The sequence below is a fragment of the Bidens hawaiensis genome, unplaced genomic scaffold, assembly GCF_021521415.1.
Source record: "Bidens hawaiensis isolate Kalapana, Puna unplaced genomic scaffold, B.hawaiensis_p1.1 tig00024225_1, whole genome shotgun sequence".
Lineage (NCBI taxonomy): Eukaryota > Viridiplantae > Streptophyta > Magnoliopsida > Asterales > Asteraceae > Bidens > Bidens hawaiensis.
Window position 1 is genome coordinate 116,810 of NW_027493804.1, and position 19,446 is coordinate 136,255.

At 32.2% G+C, this 19,446-nt stretch overlaps 1 pseudogene; it reads right to left on the reverse strand.

Annotated features, from left to right (window-relative positions):
* Positions 1-14,926: 14,926 nt before the first annotated feature.
* LOC143568748 (E3 ubiquitin-protein ligase ATL23 pseudogene) lies at positions 14,927-15,271 on the reverse strand (annotated as a pseudogene).
* Between the last annotated feature and the right edge of the window lie 4,175 nt (positions 15,272-19,446).

The following is a 19,446-nucleotide window of genomic DNA, read 5'->3' on the forward strand; positions in this document are numbered from 1 at the left end:
TTCATACTCATAGACTGCCAGTGCTCACAATTGAGCTCACAAACAAGAAAGACTGTGCAAGTGTAAACAAAAGAGAAAATCATAAACGATAGTTCTCCCGTGTTCATCTAATGGTACCATGAGAACTGCGGAATAGACCGACAAGACGGTTAATGATCCACACATACAAATAAACAGCCAAGTCTACGTCCTCAACACATGGAATACTGCGCGACTAAAGTTCATAAACAGATTAAGACTCTAAGTTTGTACGAACACATGAACATCCCAAAACATTAAAATAAAAAGGGATTAGGTACGAGATTACTCACTTGATAAACGATGCGGTGTAAGATAAAGCAAGAACCAACTTTAAACAAGCACAAGTTAACCTATAAATAAGATTATTGTTTTAATGATTTGTTTTAAGTCTTGATATAAGTTAGCATAATTAATAAGGAAATTATTATATATAATATATATATTACCGGAAAAGCAGGGCAGAACAGGATAGAAGACGAAGGCAAAGAGAGAGGAGACGGCAGAGGAAGAACAACGGCAAGGAGCAAGAGAGAACAGGAGAGTTTAAGTGCTTTGTGTGTGTAGTGTTAGGAAATTAACATTATTATTTATAGGGAAACCCTAGGGAACACAATCCCTAGAAAAGGGAAAAAGATCTCCAAAAGTAAAAGATTCCAAAAGCAAAAGATATCAAAAGATATGGCAGTTGCAGGGGGCAAAGGAAAAGCTGACATGTAACAGTAAACAGGCATGGGCGGGTCAGATAAAGGTACTGGTCAAGCATGGAAAAGCATATCTCAAAAGATAATGTCAGTCACTTTTTCTGTCAACCAATGGGGTTGGTGCGCATGCCGCGCCAAAAGTGGCTTTTCAGACATAAGATAGGTCAGGTCAACAGCACAGAAGATAAGACAACACAAAAGTAAACGGCTGGATTAAACAGAAGAAAAGACTCAAGACATAGCGCGAGAAAGCTTGAGCGCGAAGGCAGACACAGAAGGTCAAGAGTGCGCGAGCGCGAAGGCAGACAGAACCAACCTTAACGCGTCGCGGGAAGAACTACATTTCTAAGCGCGCCGCGGGAAGAACTTCAATTCTAAGCGCGTCGCGAGAAGAACTATATTCCTTAGCGCGTCGCGGGAAGAACGGTAGCCATAGCGCGCCGCGGGAAGAACTAAAATCCTTAGCGCGCTGCGGGGACAGTTCGTCTCGCGTATCGCAGTAACAGGTGGTCTTCACGCAGGCTTCCTTGTAAGGAGTCTGGCGCGTGGAGCTGCGCAGACAACCTTAGGCGGGAAGGAACAAAGGACAGGGGTTCAAGGCTTAAGGGCGGGACGGCGACAAGAGGGAAAAGAAGGCGGAAAGAGAGAAGAAGAGGGACGGGACGGCGGAAAGAAAGAGAGAGGAAGAGGCGGGAAGGAAAATATTATTATTATTAAAAAGTAAAATATAAGTATAAATAAATATTAAATCATAACAGAAAGAGATCAGATCAGAGAAACGGGTACCTGGGTCGGGTCGGATCGGGGCAGATGTCACACTTCAACCCCCCAATTCCAGCTTTCACTTTCTTCAAAAATAACATCCTTGCTCACTATGATTTTCTTGTCTTTTAGATCGTACATACGAAAAGCTTTTGATTCTTTGCTAATTCCCAAGAAAAGACACTTTATGCTCTTATCATCCAACTTGGTCCTCAATTGAGAAGGAATTTTCACATAACCAATACACCCAAAAATTTTCAAGTAATTAACATTGGGTTTTCTCCCAGACCACCTCTCTTCAGGGAAAATGTTAATCAGAGAAGTAGTTGTACATCTATTTAAGATGTGGCATGCCTAACCAGTGGCCTCAGTCCAAAAATAGCTAGGCATACTCTTCTCAATTAACAGACACCTAACCATATCCATTAAGGTTCGGTTACGACGTTCCGCCACCCCATTTTGTTAGGGTGTGTATGCGGATGTGAGTTGCCTTTTTATCCCATGAACTTCACAAAAATCATGAAATTGTTTTGAGGTGAATTCTCCCCCACGGTCACTCCTCAAACATTTTATCTTTCGCTCAGTTTCATTTTCAACCATTAGCTTGAATTTCTTAAAATGTTCCAAACTTTCATTTTTCTTTTCAAGGAAGTACACCCAACCCTTTCTTGAAAAGTCATCTATAAGAACCATAACATACATTTTCCCACTTGGAGAGATTGGATGAATGGGTCCACACAAATCAGTGTGAATAAGTTCAAGTCTTTGAGAGGCCCTCCACGAGCTTTTCTTTGGCATATCTTCTCTTTTCTGTTTTCCCAGGCTACATACTTCACAAACTTTACTTGATTTGGCGATCGAGGGCATTCCGTCTACCATATGATTGAATTGCATCATCCTTAAACTCTTGTTATTCACATGGCCCAACCTCCTGTGCCAAAGTTGCTTTAGATTCTCCTTTTCTGTTTGAAACATCTCTCAACATCTAGCTTCATGGTTGCTTTCACAAGGAACATTCTATTTTTCGTCATTTTTGAAGTGATGATCGTACCCTTTTGAGGATGGTAGAGTTTGCATTCACCTCGTTTATGACCACAGTAACATCCTTCTCTTGTAGTTGACCAAGGCTGATAAGACTTAAAGTGAGCTCTAGAACATAGTATACCTTAGTGATAACTTGGGTCATACCATCTACTTCCAACTTTACATCACCAATTCCCTTCACATTAAGACGTTGGTCATTTCCTAACTTCACGGTGTTAGAGAAGTTCTCATCCAGCCTCACAAACCATTCACGGGCTCCAGTCATATGATTGGAGCATGCCGAGTCGAGGAACCAAATTCCGGATCTCTGCTCTTCACGTACAACAGCATTGGTCATTAATAATAAGTATTCTCCTTCGTCAAACTCGACATAATTGACTGCTTTCTCATCTTTAGTACATTCGTAGGCGAAGTGTCCTAATTGATGGCAAGGATAACACTCCACCGATGTCTTATCATACTCCGGTCTTGATCTACCACGGCCACGTCCCCGTCCTCTGTTGAAGTAGTTCCTCCCTCGTCCACGTCCACGTCCACCGAATGAATCAAGTTCTATTTTCTGCACTTGATCATCGGGGGTTTTGCGTGAGAATGTTTGTTCATGGACGAGGAGGGAGCTTTGTAATTCGTCTACGGAAAGATCGTTAATGTCCCTTGATTCTTCTATTGAACAAACACTGAAGTTATAGCTTTCAGTAAGGGATCTCATTACCTTCCCCACTATCTTCACATCCGTCATATCTTCCCCGAAATTCTTCATTTCGTTGGCTGTGGTCATCACACGACCAAGGTATTCGGTAACACCTTCTCCTTCCCTCATCTCGAGTGTCTCGAACACCTTACGTAGTCTCTGCAGTTGAGCCCGTTTAACCTTAGCGTTCCCTTGATATTTACCCTTCATGGCATCCCAAATCTGTTTTACGGACTCCTTTTTAGTCATTGTCTTTAGAATTTGCTTGTCAAATGATTGAAACAAGTAATTCTTGGCCTTCAAATCTTTCAATCTCATCGCATCTAGTTGTGTGCGCTGCACTGCATTGATTTGTTCTCCCTCTTCAGGTTCCTCAAACCCTGGTTCAATCACCATCCAGTACTCTTTTGATCTCAGCAACGTTTCCATCACCATGCTCCAATGGTCATAGTCACCATCAAATTTTGAAACCGTTGGGGCTTGAAAAATTGTCTTCTCTTCAGCCATGGAGGCGGATTCTCTTGTCTCTCACTACGCTCTCTATCTCTCTATCTCTCTCTCCCAGTGTTTGCGCTCTGATACCACTTGTAAGGAGGTATCATACAATAGACTCAAAATTTCTGGTGCTTCATTAATTCAACATCAAAGCTATTAAATAGCAGTACAAAAGATAACTGACTCCACTAACTCATAACATCTACCACTAGTCTCCATGTTCTCCTACAAACTAGGTCAACACAAAGACTCGTACAAATTCATAACTGAAAATAGATAACTAAGAAAACAAACATACTAACATACTAATGGACTCAAACGAAGACATGGGCCAGGTCCAGAACCCAAAATAAACTCACTGAACTGGATAATGAGAAGCACCAATTAGCCCATAACAAAAACATTACATTTTATGGCATATGCCTACGAAAAATGTTACGTACTTTAAGTAAAAAAATATTCTCGTGTGATTAATAAGCCATAGTGTTTCATTTATTTTGAATGAAAGTCTGCTCTATTATTTTCAAAATTATTGTTTTAACCTTAAAAGTTAAAGCAAGTTAGTTGATATTTAAGGTTTGAGAAGTGAATCACACGATAATTGGAACAACTAGAACACATATTAATGAATCAAGTTAGCCAGACTGAATAGTGAACAAACTTAATTAATATCTAAATGCGACTTAGAGAACAAGAAAACACAAACGGACCCTAACTGATTTTGCATATTTGTTTTCTTGGTATATTAATTTTACGCGTGTTTTGTTTTACTCCTATTCTTTATAAAATAGACCATGATTTGCGAAGTGTTTATGGAATCGTGGTGAAGCAACTATTTTTCGAACCATAAATATCGTGTTATATGTGTATACGTGTACATAGGAGTTGCATTAAATTAATAGTTATAGCATGCAAAATATTGAGGTGGCGTTTGTCATTATCATTGCTTACTTTTTATTTTTATGGACAAAATATTATTTTGTCTATGTACGGCTAAAAGGATGGGTCTCTTAACTTATTTTCTTCAATTTAAATAGAAAAATTTTAAGTGTTTTGCATAAACTTTTGAACATAATCATTATACATCTTATAATCCTAAGAAATGATATCCACACATCATAATACATCCATTTTCCTTTTCTTTTTCCTTCAAATGTAGGGTATTAAATGAATAAACAAGCAAACAACATCAACGATATAGAATACTACTTGGTTTTAAATGATTCTCGGATTTACACAACTGCCAACCATATATAACTTACAAAGACGATTTTGATTGCGGTAAATGAAATGTGTAGGCTCAAGAGACTTGTTCACACATGAATTAGAGTGGCCAGAATGTAAGAATTAAAACGAACGTTAGATACTTTATGGGTTAAAAAATCCTTCACGTTATGACCTTTTAAGATTAAAACGAATCCAAATTATTCGACGGAATATAACTTTAATATGTAGCTTGATAAAAAGATTAAAGGTGATTTCTAAGTCAGTGCCGATTTTATTTATTAGAAAGCCCTTGCCTTAGACCCCGTATTTTAAAGGGCCCAGAATATCAAAATAATACACCACCATTTTCTCATTAGCTTCGGCCCATTTTAGGATTGGTGCGTATTAGAAAGTTACCAATGGTGGATGAAGAAGAAACTTTAGGGAGACCCAAAAAAGAAAAGGGCCTAGGGTATCCTAATATATGCTAAAGGGATATCTAAATACATAAAACAGAGAAGAAAAAATAACTTGTACTAATTTTGTACTTCGTCAATAAAGTTGAGGACCCATGATACCCCTCATCGTATGGTAGATCCGCCTATGGTACTGCATAAGCTCATTAGAAAACGCTACATTAGAAATTGCAAAGGACACTAGTTTGGGCATGTTAAAATGTTGCATATTATATGGGATCCATTTGCTATAATTCTGTTTAGATGTTACATTTGTCACATATCTTAATCTAAGCAAGCATATTGTTCATCCAGAAATCCTATTAATGACACTAGATATGTATCATATGGGATTGTCAAGAAAATAGTGACAGAGCTTGTCCCCTCATAAAGCTCTTTTAGACCCAAAATAATTGTGAAAAAGAGGATGGCCGTTGCACAAAATTGAGGCCCTGAAATAGGTTGAGTTGAGTTTCCCGTGTATTACTTGCATATGTTGTTTTAATAAAAAAAAAAGCTATAAATAAAACATATAAACGAATAAAGCTTAAGCGATGCCAGTATGCCACTTATATATCGTGATAACAATTACGCCATCCTTTAAAGTTTTTTTCATATTCAAGTGTGTTAAACTCCCTTTTATGTGTTTAAAGATGAGAGTTGGTGTGAGGATCTACTTGGTATATAGGATAAAACTCTCTGTACATAATTTCTTTAATTTGTTTGTCCAAAGAAAACTGTGTGGCTCTAACTCTTAAAACTCGTTTAGGGGTACAACTTTTCATATATGTGTGAACCCGAGTTGACTGATCCGTGTTGAAGTGAACTAAATTTCTGCTTGTGTGTGAATTAGAGTGAAACCAAATGAAACCCTATTACAAATTTAAGTATATACCCAAGCGTCTTAGATAAACTCTTACCTTGGATGCTTTGATCAAGCTATAGCAACAACACACATGATAACTGAATTATCAAAATTAAATAACTGAACTGATACAAAACCAACCAGCTAATTCGGTTCAGTTACCATCTTGTAAAACCTTTCCCCATAATTAAGCGAACCGACCTGTTAATAAGATGGTTTTAAAACAATGTTTCTAAAATTTATATTTATATGAGGTAAATAAGTATATATTTGAACTTTTAAAGTTGATTGGATTTTGTCTATTGTCATTGTCAAAGGCCCTCAGGCCCATATTATTATTTTAGGTCTACTTTTGATGGTTAACTGACACTGGCCCAACACCTATAACTAATCAGCCAAGTCCAATTGGTGAGAATCCATTAACCGATAACTTCGGAAGGCAACCTCTAGTGCTCAAAGTATCCTTGGTGTTGTGCTTCCTCAACCTAACCAAGAGTGGTGAGGATCTTACCATTTACCAACAAATATAAATCGCGAAGTTAGTCAAAATGCGATTATGTGAGTTGTCGAACGGTGTTCAAAAGGCTTGACGCAAGAATTGTCTTACTTTTCTCAAAGTCGACTCCAACTCCACTTTGAGAAGTCACTTAGAAAAGCATTGCAAGGCACTGAAAACGAATTTGACTCGTGATCAAGCACCGATTAAATTGTTTTATATTGACCCATATCAACCTAATTTTTGGATGATGGGTCGAGATTGTCTGACCTATCGATTCCCCACCACATCACACAAGCTTCTTTCTCTAGAAACAATGTACAACGTTTTAAAATCTGAGGAATTGTGTGTACTTTAGGTTCTTGTGTGATGACGAAAAAATAATATTACATAAAAATTAAAAGTTTAACTAGTTACAAGTGTTAAAAGACATTGTGAATTGCATAAGACTTACAAAAATTATTTTTTTGTTTAAAGTTAAAACATTATTTATTGTTTATTTGTCCTGCGTGATGGAGAAACAAAAGTGGGGAGTTCATCTACACTACAAAAGCAACTTTAAGCATTTGCAAGAATTAATAAATTGTGTAACTTACATACTCAACCCTTTGGCGAAGTAAAATTTTGTTTTCAACCTCTTGGCAATAATAAGCTATATGTTTGGCCCGCATGACAAATAAGTTGCAATGTCGAGCCAAATCGAGTCGAGTGAACCAGCTCAAGTTTAATAGGAGACTAGCTGAGTCAACTTGAAGTGAAGTTCGAGCTAGCCTTGGTTTGGCTTGGCTCCGCCCGTCAACAGCTTTTAAGTTGTTTTCCGTTGCATCACGCGCGGTTACCTCGCTAGTGATTCCTTATATTTTACCATTCTTGAAGAACATTACTCTTGGGAATGGCAAAAAATGTCTGATTTTTTAACAAAAAATAAAATATGATGCATTTATAAAATATAAAGTGCAATAACGCTTTTCAATTATATATTTTAGTAGGCACTGTCATCGGTCATAAGTCGCCCGGCTGATTCCATCAATTGGTTTTGGAAGTGGAGATGTAGGGTGCAACATCAGTCAAACATTATTCATGGAGATTCAAGAACCCATCATCATTCTTATTCCAATTCAAAAACAAAATACATCTGTTTTTTGTTTATTTTAATAACACTAGGTTTAGTATTTTATTTCACTTATTTAGTGGAAAAGTACTCGAGTCATTGAACTCCTTTTATGTTTGTGGAATGAATGAATGATTACTTGTTGATATTTTGAAATATCTTTGTGAGTTGTTAAATTAGATAACTTTTTTTATAACTACATGGTTTTGAATGCTTTACTTTTTGTTTAATATGATCAACTTACTTAATCATGCACTTAATAGAATTAAATATTTTTATACTAGGTTTTATCCCCCGTATTACGGGGGTTGTTTTACATTTTTCTTTTTTAATATTTATTTTTTAGATTTTAATTTTCTTTATTGTAAGAAATTTATTAATATACTTAGAGTTTGATGATTAAAGGGCTTAACAAATAAATGAAATGTTATAATCCGTTTAAAAGCTATCTGAATTTGGTGACCCATGACCGTTGTTTTACATTATTCGTTTATAATATTTATATATTTTCTTGAATTCTAATTTTATTTAATGTAAGGAATTTAATAATATACTTAGGATTTGATGATAAAAGAGTTTCACGAATAAATGAGATGTTATAACCCGGTTTAAAAGTTATCTCGGTTTGGTGAGACCTGAGACTACTATAAAGTTGTTTCTTAATTATAAATAATATCTTTAAAAAATCATATATTAATTTTTAGTATATCCCTATTTTATAGGATTTTCACATCAAATATTTGGTGAGATTATTTTTTAATTTAATGGGATGTTATAACCCGTTTAAGAGCTATTTGGGTTTGGTGAGACTCATACCCATGAATTCGGATCAAATGCATGAAAAACATTTATTTAAAAATAAAACATCTGATGACTTTAAAGAATTTAGGGAGTAACCAGAGAGCTTTTAAAAGCTTTCTTTTATATATATTATAGATTCTTCTACAACATACAAAGAGCAGGTATTTTTGAAATTTAATACCATGAATTGTATCTAAATTCGTTGTGTACTTCTACATAATGTTCAGTACAACATCGAAGAATTTAGGAACTCGATAAACTCGGTTAAAACTTAATTTGCAAAAACGGTAAATCCCACCCGTTAGTACTATTGGTTGACACTTGATGTCATGTCGTCAAAACCTAAATGAATTTTTAGTTATATAAGAAATATGCTTCTAATGTTAAAAGTCCAACACTTCCTCAAATTTATCGTGTAGCACCATAAAATATGTTCAAAGGTTCATCAAACTAAAGCAAAGCTATTATAAAATTATGCAACATGTTTACACAAATCTAACTAATATATTAAAGCAAAACAATTTGTTCACTTGTCCTTCTCCTAAGGTGTCCACCTAATGTTTCATGTCATCCACTTTCTATACTTATAATTTCCACATAATTAATCAATTAATTTTAATCCTACTGTTAATTAACATTTAAACAAACATGTAATACAAACATTGGTCAAACTTAACATTTAAAGTTTTGAATTCATAACTTAACATTTACTTTGACTTTATTACAAGAAGGAATAGGTTAAATTTGATAACAACTAATTACAATGTTTTAAAAACCGGTTTTTTACACGTACCGGATTGGGCTAAAAAATGGTACAACCGGTTAAACCGGGTTATACCAGGAGGTTCAACCGGTTGAATAGTTTACCTTATAATTTCCTATTTATACAACTTTAACTCCAAAAATAACCCAAAAGTAAATGATTTCATAACAAAAAATAATCTAAAAGTCAATCCATATTAAAAAAAATAACACAAAATCACTCAATTTTTTTAAAAAAAAAGTCATAAAGCTTACACGTTTGAATATTAATTGTTAGGTTAAAACTAATTTTGATAATATATGGGCAGCAAATATCAAAAATTTCTTGGACATAAAACCGGTTTGCCGGTAAAAACCGGTATTTCAGAAAAAACCACCGGTATGATGTTCTAGCAAAACGGTCAAAAATACCGGACTCAAAATACCGGCCTGCTGTGCGAAATCCGGTTCAACCGGCCGGTTTGAACCGGTTTTTAAAACACTGACTAATTATGATTAACAAAATGATCTTGCTAAAATCTCGGTTTGACAATGCATTTTTATTTAAATTAGTAGTTCCTTCTGTTTTGAGTTTATATTTTTTAGTATCTCCTATTTAGATATCACAATTACAATATATTCATTTTAATTGAATATTATTTTTAATGAAATTTTGGTAAAAAAGTCATTTTATGTATTATGGATTTTAAAACTTTAAACACCATTTTAAATTTGAATTCATAACTTTAAGTATAGTTGAGCTTACACTACACCACAGGTTAAATTTGTTAACAATTAAATATAATTAATGAAAAGATCATAAAATTATTATAGTTACTTTTAAATCTTACTAGAATATCCGTTTACATATTTAAGATATATATACACATTTACATTAACATGGTTTGACATTTTATTTTTATTTTAATTATTGTTTCCAATTTCATTTTACTCATTAACACGGTTTGACATTTCATTTTATTTAAATTATTGCTTCCTTCAGTTTTAAATTTTGAATCTAATCTAACTAATATACTAACGCAAAACCAATTTGTCAACTTGTCATTTTTCTACGGTGTCCACCTAATGTTCCATGTCATCCACTTTCCATACTTATAATTTTCACATAATTAATCAATTAATTTTAATCCTAATGTTTTTATTCACTAACAATAATCTTACCCCCGGTCCCTGTGTGTTTAATTAACATTGTTTATATTTTCACCCATGATGTCCACGGGTCAATAACTTTGAGTACTATTAAACAAACAAATGATATTAGTCCCCAAATAAAAAAAATAGAAAAAATAAAATTCTTCAAATATTAAAACTTAACAATGAAAATATATCATTCCTTTATTAGTCAATAAATGCTAATCATAATTTGAATTTGAGGATCAAAATAATTTGAAGAAGTAATCAATTACATTATTTGATGATAAACTGAAGAGGAAACTTATGAATGTGTTTGACGTTGATGATGAATCTAGCACATCGGCAATTAAGTGTAAAACATAAAATGTGGAAGAGAAGACAAATGTGTTTAGTGGCGTTATTAAAGATGGAGTTGATGACAAAATGACATATGGTGCTAAACTTGTAACTCCTAAGTTAAAGAAGGTTTCAAAAAGAATGGTTTTGATTACCCTTTGTTGATTAATAAATAAAGATAATGATATGTTTTTATTGTTATGTTTTAAGATTTGGAGACTTTTTTTTTTATTTAGAGACAAATTTCCTTTGTTTGCGTATTGTACTCATGATATAAGTTATAAAATGTTTTAACTTTTCATTGATCTCATTTATCTTTGTTAGTTTTGGTATGTTTTTGTATTTGAATGAAAATAAGTTATGATGTCTTTTATCTCATGTAAAATTATTATTTATATATAAATACGACATTTGCATTTCATTAAATTTATATGATTTTACATATATATTATGTTTTATATATGTTCCATCCGTGTTACATCCGTGTGTAACACGAATACTATCCTAGTAACTTATTAAAATGAAAAGAAATATAATCTTTTTGTTTCTAATCAGTATTTACACGAATAACTTATTAAATTTTTTCTTTTTTTTTTGAACGACGACTTTCTCAGTTAAGTGATAACGCGACCGCATTCACGACCCCATCACCCTTTGGTCCAGACTATGTTGACATTATCGGGACCCATGCTGGAACCTAAGGATCATTTGGCATTCCCAATAAAACCCCCGATCACCCCGCCCGAAGGCACGACAGGCTTTATGCATCAGGGAAAATCCGGTTGGCATCAGGGATCGAACCCGGGTCTCCCCATGTCTTCCCATCCTTTGCTTGGCCAACTGGGCTAGCCCAGCTAGTTTATTAAATTTTTTGTTACTGCTTTCAAAATCATTTTAGATATTAAATTAATAAAATAATAAAACTAGCATTAACCTTTTTGGAAAATTCCAAAAATAACCCAACTGATGAGAGATATTCCAAAAATGATATATCCTTTTTGTCAATTTCCAAGTAAGACCCGCCCCAATCTCATCTTCACTATGAGATTCAACATCCAACGAAAATCTGACACGTAGCTTCAGATCTCATTGTCACAATGAGATTGATCTCAAATCTCATCGTCACGATGAAATTGAGCTCAAATTTTTGAGGCCACATATCAGGTTCTCATTAGACGTTGAATCTCATCTTGAATATGAGATGGGGATGATCATTTTAAATTTTTTCAAAAAAGCAGTTAGTTTGAAATTTTTCCCTTAACCTTTTTCTTTTAAGCAAAGGCTCTTAGAAAATGCTAAAAAGCATGAGAGAAATGTACTATTTGAATCAAGAAAAAGAGACTCAATACTTCCTTTAAAACCTTATATCAAATGTCATCCTCACACGTACATATACATATACTACATACACAGGCCGAAGCCATTAACTATAATAATAACCCTTTTTGAAGCCCCACACCCATCCACCCATTACAGCTATTTGCAACAATTCCAAACCTTTTAACCCCCAATCGATACCCTCTTTATTATCATCCCCTACTCTCAACACCCACGTCTTTATTCAACGTAAACCGCACAACCTCTCTTATATTCTGTCTTTACTTTTTTCACATGTATGTATATATGTCATTCTAATTCACTGACTTATCATGTTTCACCATAATTAGATATGACATTATTAACCAACATTGTATGACCCTCGAGACAAGTTATATATGCTTTACTAGTTCAACAATACTCTCCAACATTTGAGCAGAACAATATCTACTAATACTGAAGCACGATTCTTTACGTCACTCTCATATTATCTTACTTCAAAAATAAGTCGTTAGAGTGACGTTTACTGGTGTGTAGTCAGCGAGCTATAACTATTGATTGTATAAAGTATTGACTAAAATAATCAATGAATATAAAATGTAATAGAAAATATATCTGTAATTGTTTTTCGGTATGTGATTACTGATTAGGGTTGTGAATTTGTAATTATGCAATATTACTCTCTAAAGCTCCATGTTCATGCTTGAATGCTACTTGAAGTACTTTTAACCTTTAAAATTTAGCATTAACTTAGTCATCGAATTTTCTTTCAATGGTAGCTTTTTTTTATTAAAAAAACAAAATTAGGTTCTCAAAAGTATATGAAAACTATGCACCAAACATATATACTACCAATGGTGTTGTTTGGTAATGGTTATAAGTAACTAATTAATAAACCATCTTTAATGCACGTGCTACGAACGTGCGAGGTGGACGTTTGCTACGGACGTACGTGTTCTTATGCGCCGTCAAGGCCATCCAAGCAAAGTTTCTTCCTCACTTATTTTTTTATTTTTAATTTTTTTTTTGTTTTTTTTAATAAACTGCAAAATAGGTTTTATATTTTTATAAATGCATATGTTTGTAGCTATTTATAATTATTTTATATCATTTGTAAATTACTTTTTAAGAACTTCTAAAGTTTGCAAACTTTTAAAGTAATTGTAAAATGTTAAAATTTTCTTAAAAAATATATAAAACGTAAAAAAAAACCCAAATAGTTAAAATTTTCTAAAGTTTACAAACTTAAATGTAGTTTTTAAACTAAATGATACAAATTACTTAATTAATTCTTAAAATAATTTGTTATTTAAAATTTTCGAAGGCTTGATACATAACTCAGGTGTACTAATTTCTAAGTCCTAGCACGACACGAATAAATACATAGTTTGTGTTCAGTTAAAGAGTTCGACTGCCAACTAGAAAAAATGTTAACCCATCGACCCGAATCCATTTACACTTCTTGCAAATATTACATGGCTCTAAATGGTTTTTATGATTACACGTATGAGATTCTCTAACACCAATTCAGTGGTCACTGACTGATGTGAAAGCTTACCCATGAACAAATAAATAGAAACTTGTGTCATCTCCACTTTGGTGGGATGGTAAAGGCTTAGGCTTTTGGGTGAGAGGTCCAGGGTTCGATCCCTGGCAATGACGGTTTATGTAAATAGTAGAAGACAAGCTTAAACATTCAAAAAAAAAATAGAAACTTGTGACACTTCTTCGTTTCTTACTCCTAACTTTATTAACAAAAATAATTTTTATGCAAACAATATAAAATTATAAATAAATATAAACATATAGAGTCTATAAATTATAACCAACCATTCCCACAGACTTCACATGACCCAACTAAGACATTAATTATGATCAAATTAAAACCACAAAAATAAATTCAAATAATAAACTTTCTTAAAACGCCACACTTAGATATTTTCCTTGAAGTTAATGCCTTTGCCAGTCAAGTGACCGCTATCTTCCAACAAATTTACAAACGTGTTAATACTAATTAGTAATTAAAACCCTAATTAATCACTAGTGGCGCGTTAATCTCACGTAATTACCTCCACCTTATTCAATTTCCATACAACCTGCTTCTGTTGCTCTGTTTTACACAAACTTGAAATCAACACCATCCAGTTTTTTCACTTTTAATAATAATAAACTAATATTTTGCTCAGTAGTATAAATTTACTTATTTTCGTCCAAATATTTTTATACGTAGTATAAATTTACCAGTTTTTCTCAAAAATTTTGAGGTCGGACCCAATGTTTATGAAAAATTTTATACGTAATGATTCCGACCACCGACGTTTTCGTCTACGCTTCGGCACTGCAAGTCTGCAACCAACCTCCACACTCCATTATTCTGTTTTACTCAAAATCCTTTTTTTCTTTCAAAGATAATTGTAAGTTTTTTATTACATCAATACAAACAGAAGGCAAACGGGCAACAAGCTACTCAAAATCAAAATCGAAATAAAAAACACCCAATTTTTATTTTTGATAACAAACAAATTTTAAATAATAATTAATTGAATAACAAATCATAATAAATTAATAATCACTACTACTACATGAACAAAATAATAATAATAAGAATAATAATCCCACAAAGAAACATAGCAATAGCATCAAAATTTTGTAGACTTGATCAAAAGATTTGATGTTGTAACACCTTTCCAGCCTCTCGTACCATCAATATTATCCTGTATCTGAAATATTCAGCACGGGTTTGCTTCAGGCGGAGCAAAGAACCCGGCGTCCAGTTTGTTTCGGCAAACTGGGCAGACTGGGTTCTTTGACAGCCAAGTATCCGCACATTGCAAATGAAACCCGTGGTTACACCCGGGTAACAAGCGGGCAGGTTGTTCCGGTTCGATATCGTCTAAACAAACCGCACATTCCATATCCATAACCAAATCTTCACCGTTCACAACCGGCAGCTTGTCCAGTTGGGTTTTCGACAACCCGGGTTCGGCTGGAGGCTTATTAACCGGAGCAGCGGATTGCTGTTGGTACCAGCCAGCGTAGCATAGCAAGCAAATGTAAATAATAAGGATGCCCATCATGCCGGCGCACGGTAGAAAGAGGGCTAGGATGACGGAGCGTATCATGGTGGGTTTGGGCGAGTGGTGGGTTGGAAGATTGGTGGGTTTTATATGGGGTTTGAGGGGTGATGTGCGCACCATGGCCCACGGTAAGTTTGATGGGAAAGTGGGTTAAAGGTTAAATAATTAAACAGTAAAGGACAGGTGACATCTCAGCATAAACTGTGGAGTATACATCTGGGGAAGTGCCAAGAGAATGATTGGAAGAGTGGTTTAATTTTGTCAGCAGATTTTTTTTTTTATTTTTTAATTTCTTAAAAAAACAAAAAAACAAATTTATTATATAAAAAATATGTGTTATTATTTTTCTTTTTTAAAAAGTATGTTTGATATGAAATTGATTTTTGTTATGGAGTGTATAAAATAAGGGTAATTACGCAACTTAAGTATAAAATTACTGCGAAATCACTCACAGGTATACTCGTAAAAATACAAGAATAATCACGTAACCTTATTTTTTCATAATTATGCAAAATGTTCAGTTACAACACAAGTACACAACACACTTTTTGAAACAATTTTATTGTTTTTACTTTTATAATATATATTTAAATTAAAGGTTATAAAATACTTGATTTTATGAAACTAATAATGAAGTGTAAAGAAGTTATGATTATTTAGAAAATGATAAAACTATATAAAAGTCGACATTTATGTCGTCTTTTTTCTTTTTTACTATTTTGAGCTTTAGAATTTTACTACACAGCTACATTTAGGCCATTTATTATATTTAATTAATGGTCGAATTTACTCCGCTTATGTCTTCCGCTATATTTTACTTAATATTTGACTCCCACCTAATAATTAATATACTTTTTACTTAAAAATGTATATTAAATAAATATTTTGACTGATTTAATTATTGATGAGTTAATTTAATTCATTTATATCTATAGTATATATAAACCAAAACCCTAAAATTCTATGTGTCGCGATATGGTCGCTCCCCCCTTTTATAAAAACCACCAGATTGCTTAATTTTTAAATGGAGGTCTCTCATTGATTTAACCCAAATTCATGGGTATGGGTCTTACCAAAACCAGATAGCTCTTAAACGAGTTATAACATCTCATTAAATTAAAAATTAATCTTACCAATTATTTGATGTGAAAATCCTATAAAATAGGGATATACTAAAATTTAATATCCAATTTAAAAAGAAAAAGATATTATTTATAATTAATAAACGATTTTATAGTAAAAAACATAAGCAGGTCATGGGTCACCAAATCCAGATAACTTTTAAACGAGTTATAACATATCATTTATTTATGAAACTCTTTCATCATCAAACGCTAAGTATATTATTAACTTTCTTACAATAAAGAAAATTAAAATCCCAAAAATAAATATTAAAAAATAAAAAGTGTGAAACAACCATTCTCTCAAGTCATCAGATTGCTTTATTTGCAAATGAAGGCTTCTCACACATTTGACCCGAATTCACGGGTAAAGGTCTCACCAAACCCAGATAGCTCTTAAACGGGTTATAACATCTCATTATATTAAAAATTAATTTCATAAAATGTTGATATGAAAATCCTATAAAACAGGGATATACTAAAAATTAGAAACATGATCAAATACATTTTATTCTTAACATGAAAACAGTGAGAACCAATTTGTTATTATTATTAGTTTTATTTTTATAAGTGTTTTATGTTATGTTTTGTTCGTATTTGCTAATTTTCGATTATGAGACGTTATAAGTATTTGTTTTAGGTTTTTTTCTTTGTTATTACAAATAATTGTTTATGTAGATTGGTATTGTAGTTGATATTGTGTCTTACGTTCTCATTTTTTTATAAATTGCTATTATTTCTTACCTTCTTATGTTAAGACTAAAATGCACATGAACCTTCTCCCTTAAAAATTAATATCCTATTTTATTAAAAAATATATTATTTATAATTAAAAAATAATTTTATAATAAAGAAAATAAACGGGTAATGAGTATCACCAAACCCAGATAGCTTTTAAACCGGATTATAACATATCATCTATTTGTAAAACCATTTTATCATTAAGCCTCAAGTATATTAATTATCAACTTTCTTACAATAAATAAAATTAAAATCCAAATAGACATATAAATATTGAAAATGAAAATGTAAAACAACCCTCGTAATACGGGGGATAAAATCTAGTATATATATATATATATATATATATATATATGTGTGTGTGTGTGTGTATGTGTGTGTGTATATATATATATATATGAAAAAGTGAATATGAGACTGTTATGCATATAATTTAGATGCGAAACCCATCAAAACAACGTAGTTTTGACTGACTCTAATTAAAAATAAATTCTTATCCTAATAATTCTCATTTATTCCATCAGTTTTGCAAGTCACCTAAATATGAATTGGGAATGCATTTCATGTTCCGATTTGGATTACGAACCAAAATCAATTAATTATTTATCTAAGAACTGGGAATGAGTTTTATGTTTTCTTTTTTTGGATTATGAAGAACATGGCTATTCAATATCAGAATATCAATTTGTATACAATTTATATTAAAATCAATACCTGCTAGTTAATAATTAAATATTTAAATAATGAACTGTGAATAAATTTTTCTACTTGGATTCTGATTGTTCTCAAAGTTCATATGCTGCACGCTCACCAAATTGATCATCACTGTTTTTTCATCGTTTTTTCAAATCCATTATTTGATTTCAATCAATGATGTTTCATTCCGGAATACGATTATCACAATGATATATGTGAATTAATTAGGTCACCCAACGAAATTGATGAAGTGACATTATTATGATTAAAATTTATTTTAAGGTTTAATCAAAACTACGTCGTTTTGAACTTTTGATAGGTTTCGTATTTAAGTTATATGCATAACAGCCCTATATATATATATATAATTTAATTCAAATAAAAAATATAACTAGAAATAGATGAAATAGGTCTATAATATCTTTAGATGTATTTGTCTTAGACTGACATTTTTTTCTAAATCTATACTTTTTTCTCATCACATGACTTCTATCCTCACGATTTTTAGAATGGTCACAATTTTAATAAAAATAAAAATGATAAATATGTTTTCTCTATTATTCTTACGACCATTATTAAACTTTTTTTACGTTACAAAATTTAAATTTAAGGCACGACAAATGTATTGATTTAGCCATTTAGGGGCTTTATTATAAGTTGCGCATAAATCCAACCTTTTTTTTTTTTTTTTGGTAAAGGGCTTTGCCCAAAAATTATTATAAAAATTAAAGAGGTTAATGTTTAGAGAGGTTTTGCCCAGCATAATATTATAAACATCGTCCGCCAAAACAAGTTTTGGGGGCCAAAACATAAATCCAACTTTAGGGACATTATAAATGATGTTGTTTATTGTACATTATATTTTGTTTTTGGTTAATTACAAAGCAAGTTTTGCCTTTGATCTATGTAATATAATTATAAATTTATAAGTAGATTTTTATTTTCTATTTTTGTTGTTCTGTCAGCTTTATAAATTTTATTTAGTTGTAATAAAATAACAAGAACTAATAATTTAAGTTAAAATATAGAAATATCCTATTTTAATATATTATAATTTAATTTGATAACTAAAAATTGTAGCAATGTTCATAAAATCAAAAGAAAAACAATTTTTATTTTAAATATATATTTTTTACACCAATGTAATTTAAACTTTTAATATATATGTGTACTAATCGTTCCTTGTGATATTGGACCTATAAAATAAACTAAGTGGTTGTAGGTTCAGATTATGCGAGGTGTATATATAATGATTTTAGAAGTAGAATATGTGTAGAGCATACAATGTGTGTCTTTTTGCTCGTAAAACAATCGTATGCTCGTAAAACAATCAATGTGTTTTAAGACCTCTTTTTGGTTATCACTTTTCATAATTATAATATACTTCTAAAATTATAAATAAAAATATACAATTACATATTATATTAACATGATTACATAGAGATGAGCAATTAACTATACGATTTCTTTTCTTTTCTTTTTTTTCTTTTTCTATGAAATGTGGTATGTTATATATTTTTTTTAACGGCCAACAAATATAGAATGCCTAGATATTCCGTACGGGGTGACCCAATGGCAAAAGGCCACCGCTCGCTAGCCCAACACAGCCGTACG